This window comes from Triticum aestivum, chromosome 3D (assembly GCF_018294505.1).
Source record: "Triticum aestivum cultivar Chinese Spring chromosome 3D, IWGSC CS RefSeq v2.1, whole genome shotgun sequence".
Lineage (NCBI taxonomy): Eukaryota > Viridiplantae > Streptophyta > Magnoliopsida > Poales > Poaceae > Triticum > Triticum aestivum.
Window position 1 is genome coordinate 295,231,348 of NC_057802.1, and position 7,816 is coordinate 295,239,163.

At 42.8% G+C, this 7,816-nt stretch overlaps 1 long non-coding RNA gene across 1 annotated transcript; it reads right to left on the bottom strand.

Annotated features, from left to right (window-relative positions):
- Positions 1-1,982: 1,982 nt before the first annotated feature.
- On the bottom strand, positions 1,983-5,697 carry LOC123074519 (uncharacterized). The gene is made up of 3 exons (XR_006436000.1): positions 5,620-5,697; positions 2,596-2,657; positions 1,983-2,061 (listed from the first exon to the last, which is right to left on the bottom strand). It is a non-coding gene; the product is annotated as an uncharacterized lncRNA (long non-coding RNA).
- Between the last annotated feature and the right edge of the window lie 2,119 nt (positions 5,698-7,816).

The following is a 7,816-nucleotide window of genomic DNA, read 5'->3' on the forward strand; positions in this document are numbered from 1 at the left end:
AGAAGGGTTTTCCCTCTGGTCAATGGTCTCCATGGCGTGGGAGGGGCGAGAGCCCCTCCGAGATTGGATCTGTCTCTCTGTCTCTCTCTGTTTCTGCGTTCTGGATTCTGCCCTTTCACCGTTTCTTATATATCCGAAGATCCGTAACTCCGATTGGATTGAAACCTTCGCCAAGATTTTTTTCCGAAAATTAGCTTTCTTGCTGCCAAAGAAGAGCAGCAACCGCCTTACGGGGTGCCCACGAGGGTCAGGGGCGCGCCCCCTGCCTCGTGGCCCCCTCGGGCACCGTCTCGCGTTGATTCTTCTTCCCAAATATCACAAATATTCCAAAAATATTCTCCGTCCGTTTTTATCCCGTTTGGACTCCGTTTGATATGGGTTTTCTGCGAAACATAAAACATGCAACAAACAGGAACTAGCACTGGGCACTGGATCAATATGTTAGTCCCAAAAATAATATAAAAAGTTACCAAAAGTATATGAAAGTTGTAGAATATTGGCATGGAACAATAAAAAATTATAGATATGACAGAGACGTATCACCCGCTGCACGCCCGGCATTTCAGACTACACAGTGGAGAGTAACTTTAGAGCAAGTACTACAATTAGATGACATGAGCAGGCTATAAGGATTTAAATATAGTATTTGTGCTTAGTTGAAGAAGAGAGAAGAGGAGAGAGGAGAGAAGCTGGTTGTAAACTTGTAGCCAGTTGTAGCAGGAGCTCCAACATACTTTGTGAAACAAAAGGTGGGGCCATTATTAATGATATACTCCCTCTGTTCCGAAATGTATGTCGCTGGGGAATATGTTCCGACCAGGTGAATATGGGCAAATGGACCTTTATGCCCCCAGTTCAAACTTTGAATCAGTCCGTCTTCTTCCTCAGCGTCTTCCACCTCTGCCTCCACCCCGACACTGCACCTCTGCCTCCGCGGCTGCGCCACCCGCCCTCCACCTCCACCCCCACCCCCACCCTCCACCTCCATCTCCACCCCCGCGCTCCTCCTCTCCCACGCCAGGGGCTCCTCCTGGCCCGCGCGCGCCCAGGTGGTGCTCTGCTGCCGCCCGCAGGTGGAGACGAGCTGCTGCTCTGCTGCGGGCCGCTGGTGGAGGCGAGTTGGTGCTCTGCTACCGCCCACTGGTGGAGGCGAGCTGCTGCGTGCGCGCGCCCAGGGGCTGTTCCTCCCCACGCACAGGTGTTGCTGCCGCTGAAGTCCTCGCCGCTGGGCAGGAGCTTCTTTAGCTAGAGTTCTCAATTTTGCTCGCCTAGGTTCATCTCCTCGCCCATTACTCCCTCTGCATCTGAGTAAACAATTTGATGATCATAAACTTGCTGTAATCATCTGTCTTAAATAATTTGAATAATTGCATGCAGTACAATCTTGGAGTAATACTGAAATTTAACACTGAAACTGAATAGTTATACTGAACACTGAAAGATGAACACTGAGTAGAACATGTACTATCAATACAAGTTTGGACTTGTACTGTCAATTTAGCACATGTTTGGACTTAGTTTCATCAGTACTGCAAATCAGTAGGAGTATGAATTAACGGGCAGAAATAATTGCTACTCTCATTTCAGGTAAAATTGAGTAGGAATAGGAGTATGAATATCAGGAGCATGAATATCAGGAAGGGTAGTGGTAAAACATAGAGCATGGCCTCCGAAATTTTTACCCCAGCCTTACTTTGAACTCACTATCATTTCTGTACTTCATTATTCCCATAAGAGGGTCTCTTTCACCTGTAACTCGACATGGTCAAGTAAAGTGTGCACATGTCTATTTTTATTTGAATCTTCAGAATGTCCAAACTTTTAAACACTATGGTATGACTGAACAATCTAAACTGTTTGACATTATTTTGATGTAAATAAAATACTCCGGTCATTCTTAGTATGCAATCTGCAGTAGTGCTTCAAAAAAACACTAGGGGAAACGACTTGAATGGAGAAATGTTGAGAGACCAACCTGCTACCTGAAAAGTGTGGCAAGCCCACATGAGAGTCACTAATACTCTCACACATCTTTTTTCAATAGCCCTTCTTTAAAACAATCTGTTGGAAAAAACGTTTAAGGTCACAAGTCACAATCTGGTGGAGTATAACTCAACATACTCTATAATTTGCTGAATGAATGGAGGTAAAAGTATGGAGTATTTAGTATTTACTGAATGAATAATCAAGTAAACAATGCATGGAGGTAAAAGGAAAATGAAGCTAAATTCACGGGGAAGAATAGAGCAAAATAATTTAGACGGAATAAATTCTGAAAGAACCTCTGCCATCTGTTGATATGTTGATTTACTTTAAATAAAAATCATAGACTGAAAAATGCTGTCATCTAGATTACACATGTTCTTTTTCTCATTAAAGGGTCATGAGACAGCTACTGAAAACAGACTGGAGTAAATTGTTTTTCTAAGAACACACACACAACAAAAACAGGTTCATTACTAGAGTAGTACTGTAATAAGACCCGACAAAACATCTTTGGAGAACATGGATTTATTGAAAATGTTGTACTGCTCCAATTGATCATTTTCATTTCCAAAATGTACTCGTGTGCATCTTGAAAGTTCAACCTCTTACCTTGAAAGTTCTTTTCAGTTGCCTGGAGAACATGGATCTCCCAGACCTCAACTACACCCCACCTGCAGAAGATGAAGACGAAATGGACGAAGATGTAAGAGATGAAATGGACGAAGATGTAGGAGATGCAATTGTTCAACATGCAGGTAAATGACTCAAATGATCATGAGTAGAGAGTAAATGACTCAAATGACTTGTATAAATGCATTGTTGTACTCCATTTAATCATATATTTTCTTTGTGTAGGTGTTGAGCAAGCAATTCAGAAAAGGGATATCCTAGATGACAAGCAAAGATATGCTGCTTATGTTGCAATGCATACATTGTGCATGAGTAGAGGGGGAAAGTTTAAGAGAGATGACAAGAAAAATATTGCTAATTTCTTTGGAGTGGGTGTTTGGAATATACAAAGAATTTGGAAGAAAGCGATGGAGCAAATTGCTGAAGGTCTGGATATAGATGTTTCAAGTCAGAGGAAAGGAAATTGTGGAAGAAAGCCGAAAGACATCAATCTAGAGCAAATCCCTACCATCCCACTGAACAGGAGGTCTACTATCAGGTCACTTGCCTGGCAACTCGGGTGCAGCCCTACGACACTCCACCGGAAGTTCATGCTGAAGTTGATAAAGAGGCATACAAACTGTTTGAAGCCAGCTCTGAATGAAAAGAACAAGAAGGATAGAGTGAAATTTTGCTTGTCAATGCTCGATGAGACAACAACACAAACTGAAAGGCCAAAATTCAAGACCATGCACAACATTATTCATATTGATGAGAAATGGTTCTATATGACCAAGAAAAAAAGGAACTATTATCTGCCGTATGGGGAGGAAGAGCCTACGAGAACTCTGCAAAACGGCAATTGTATTGGAAAGGTTATGTTCTTGACAGCTGTTGCTAGGCCGATGTGGGATAATGAAGGAAATGTGACCTTCTCTGAAAAAATTGGAATTTGGCCGTTTGTGAAAGAAGTTCCGGCTTAGAGGAGAAGCGACAACAGGCCCAGAGGAACATTGGAGACAAAGTCCATAAAAGTCAACATGCAAGTAATGAGAGAGTTCATGATAGAGAACCTACTGCCAGCAATACAAGCATCTTGGCCTGAGAATGATGTTGGGAAAACCATCTATATACAGTAAGAAAACGCTAAGCCTCATATCTGGCCTAACGACCCAGAATTTGTAGCAGCTATGAAAGAACTGGACTCGATATCAGGCTAATTCAACAACCTGCCAATAGCCCAGATCTAAATGGCCTTGACCTTGGGTTCTTCAACTCATTGCAATCTCTAACAGATTGTCTAAGCCCTATAACGCTTCAGGATCTTATCAAGGGTGTGCTAGATGAATTTGAAAACTATGAGGTTTACAAGTTGAACAGAGTTTTCCTATCTCTACAAGCTTGCATGATTGAAATCTTGAACCATGCGGGGGCCAATGGGTATAAAATACCCCATGCGAACAAGGAAAGGCTAGAGAACCTTGGGATGCTACCTCCAGGATGTACATGCCCTCGAGAGGTATATGAAAATGCGCTGCACAATCTTGGGATAATGGAGAGAGTTGCTTGTTGAGATGCTTGAGGAGTTTCTTGTTGAGATGCTAGTTGAGATGCTTGAGGAGTTGCCTATGGAGATGCTGGTTAAGATGCTTGAGGAGTTTCTTGTTGAGATGCTAGTTGAGATGCTTGAGGAGTTGCCTGTGGAGATGCTAGTTAAGATGCTTGAGGAGTTGCTTGTTGAGATGCTTGAGGATTTGCTTGTTGAGATGCTAGTTGAGATGCTTGAGGAGTTGCTTGTTGAGATGCTTGTCGAGATGCTTGCGGAGTTGCCTGTTGAGATGCTTGTTCAGATGCTTGAGGAGTTGCTTGTCGAGATGCTTGAGGAGTTGCTTGTTGAGATGCTTGAGGAGTTGCTTGTTGAGATGCTTGAGTTGCTTGTGATTATTTCTGTGGAGTATGTGTAACTACTTGTTTGTGTGGAGTATATGTAAACCCTAGAGATGAGGCTTGTGTGGATTATATGCAACTCCTTGAGAAGAGACTTGTGTGGAGTGCATCATTTGTATGATCATTTTCGGAAAACCCCATGTGAAATTACTCCATATGTTTGCAAAAGGCTTCTATGGACTGGATTTTACTCCATATAGATGATCATTTTTGTTTGAAAAGTTTCATTTAATTTTGTGTGGAGTGCATCATTTGTGTGATCATTTTTGTTTAATTAAGAGATAAGAGGAGAGGGCATTGGAAGAGAGAGAGAGAGAGACAGAGAGAGAGAGGAAACTGGAAGATACTCCTAATGCAAGCACTCCATTTACAGTAGTCCTAATGCTTGTACTGCAGTAAAACTACTCCTAATGCTATAACAGTTAACAACAACTGAAATTACTGTAATGTCCAACCAGAGGTCAGAAAATATGCTTTAAATTTTGACAAAACTTCAGTTGATTTTGACAAATTTTGACTCCAGATTTACAACTTCATTTCAGACAAAACTTCAGTGAATCACTAAATATTTTCAGATACAAAAGCTGCACATTCTTGACTAAGACAATTCCTAACAAAACTACTCCTCTCTTGAGAAGTTGGAGTAACAGAAGTTTGCACTTGCATAAGTACAGAAGGTACACACACTAAACTTTCAATTTTCTGAAGAAGCACATGCAGACCTAAGACAATTTTTGTGAAGTTTAATAAAACTACAGAAGCTGCACCATGACTAAGCTACAGAATTTCCCTCACCAAAGCAATGAACATTCATGACTAGCAAGGGAACTACAATATTAACAAGCTACGCTGAAGCTGAAGCTACAGAAGTTCAACCAGCTACAGAAGTTGGAGTAATAGAAGCTTCATGAGAAGATTCATAGTGATGAATTCATGAGAAACTTCTTTGTTAATCTACAGAAGCTAAAGAAGATTCATAAGCTAGTGAAGCTACAGAAGCTTCATGTGTAACAGAGGCTACAGAAGCTTCATGAGTAACAGAAGGCTACACAAACTTCATGAGAAGTTGGAGAATACCATGAGGACGACAAGGTAGGTATTGCAGCAGCAGGCTTCTCCCTCCATGGCCCTCCTCTCCTCTTGAATCGATATGGGCAGTAGCTTTTCTCTTCATGGCTTGGCCTCCTTCCTTCACCATGCAAGGAGTTTCAGTAGAGAAGTTAACAGAAGCTACAGACGACAACTTTTAAAATAAGCTACAGAAGATTCATGAGAATAAATTTCAATAATTTTTTTGATTCAGGACAAGTTTGATCAATCCAATGATTTGTTGTTTCTCACTGTCAGTATGAAAGATTGATCTCATGTTGTTTATTTTGCAGCATAGGGAAGTCCTTTCTGCAGGACAGAAATTTGTGGTGGATAAAGAGGCGAGAACCAACAAGTAATTGATCTCTTTTCCTAATGGTCGAACAACTGCAGCTTCAGTTTAAGCAATAGGAGCCATATTCAGGTTAGAGATATGATTAGAAACACTAATGCCATTCGCGATATAACCTGATTTCAGCCCAGGGTTCTTAAGTTTCGTTTTCTGGATTTGAGAGAAATTCAATCAATTTTTTGAGGAATTTTGACGAAAAAATTGAATGCGTTTTGCTTTTGGCTCGATTTCACATGTCACTACCTTTTTACTAATTGTAAATACTCACAGAAATCACAATATATCGTTACTCACAGAAATTTGGATTCTTTTGAATAAAGTTTTTGAGGAAAAGAGCACTCTGGTTCAGTCCAGTTCAGTATCCATAAACATAGTGTAATGTTCAGGGTTCAGCGTACGAGCATAGCTACTTGAGCTCAATACCAGTTTAGCACTTTATAACAAAAATTGCAGCACAAGGTAACTAGGTGAAGCTGCAGATTCATGACCAAGGCTAGGTAACAGAAACTACAGAAGTTCATGAGAATATTAACAAAGACACAAAATTAGCTCCACTACAGGAAAGAACAGTACAGGAATCTACTCTTGGCACAACACAACAAAGTTTACCAAGATGTGTACACAAAGTTTACCATCAAGGTTGTGATGCTGCACTGCATCAGGCTCTACAGGAATGAAGTTTGTGATGCTGCACTGTCCATGGCTCTGTCATGCACTGTCCATGGCTCCTGTCCAAGGCTCTTCCTACTCTAGGCTCTCTACTCCATCCATCTGGCCAAATCGAAGAGGAAAACAAATTAGGGAAGTTTAACTAATAACTGCAGTTTACCCAGCCCCATGGTGAGAGGAAAACAAGCTGCAGTTACCACACACCCAAATTCAACCAATCTACTCCGGCCGGCCGGTTATCAAGTTCAAAGGTCTTGTTCAAATGGAAGAAGAAGAAGAATCTGTTCCATCAAAGACGAGACGGGGTCAGACCTTGATGCAGTACAAGGTCCAGATGCGGCTCCACCTCCACCTGCTCGGGCTCCAGCTCCTACCGCCGCCGTCTTCACGCCCGCAACGGCGCTGCTCCGGCTCCGCTTCAGCGCCACCTTCATGCCTCTCCACAAAGCAGATCGAACCCCAACACACTCAGATCTAGCGCCAGCGTGCGCCTCCTCCTCGCCCAGCAGCGCGTTGCCGGCGCATAAAAATGGCAGCTTTCTGCATCTACTCCTCACCCAGCAGTGCATTGCTGGAGTTTGAGAGTGTGGCGCGTTGGGAGCGGTGAGCTAGGCGACGATGTGTGGGGAGCGGTGAGCTAGGCGACGGTGCGGAGCAAGATGCCGGCGAGAGGGCACATCAATGGGGAGAGGACGGTGTCACGTGCGAGAGAGAGACGAATGGTGGGGAACGAGTGGTGGGCGGCGTCGGGCGAGAGAGAGGGGAACGTGTCGGTCGGTAGGGGTAGAATGGAAAACTCAGGAAATTTCGTAGCCAAGGAAATTTTGTACGCCAAATCGTTAAACGACATACATTTCGGAACAGAGGGAGTAGTATTATACTAAAGGGACTAACTATTGTACTAGCAGGCTATTAGGTTGGTTCTAGATGATGTGTCAACTTCATATAGCCGGATGTTGGCTATACTATTAACCATGCTCTAAGTGTGGTGTGAGTGGGGCTAAAGTTTAGTCCCATACTGCTAGGTGAGTGTGAGTTGCACCACTTTGTAATGTGATCTATTCTAGCATTTGCATGAGCATGATAACAGGAAACCTACACGCGCGCTCTTCGGGAATGAGCCTGTCCAAGGACAAAAGCTATGCACGTGGTCTATATTTTTGT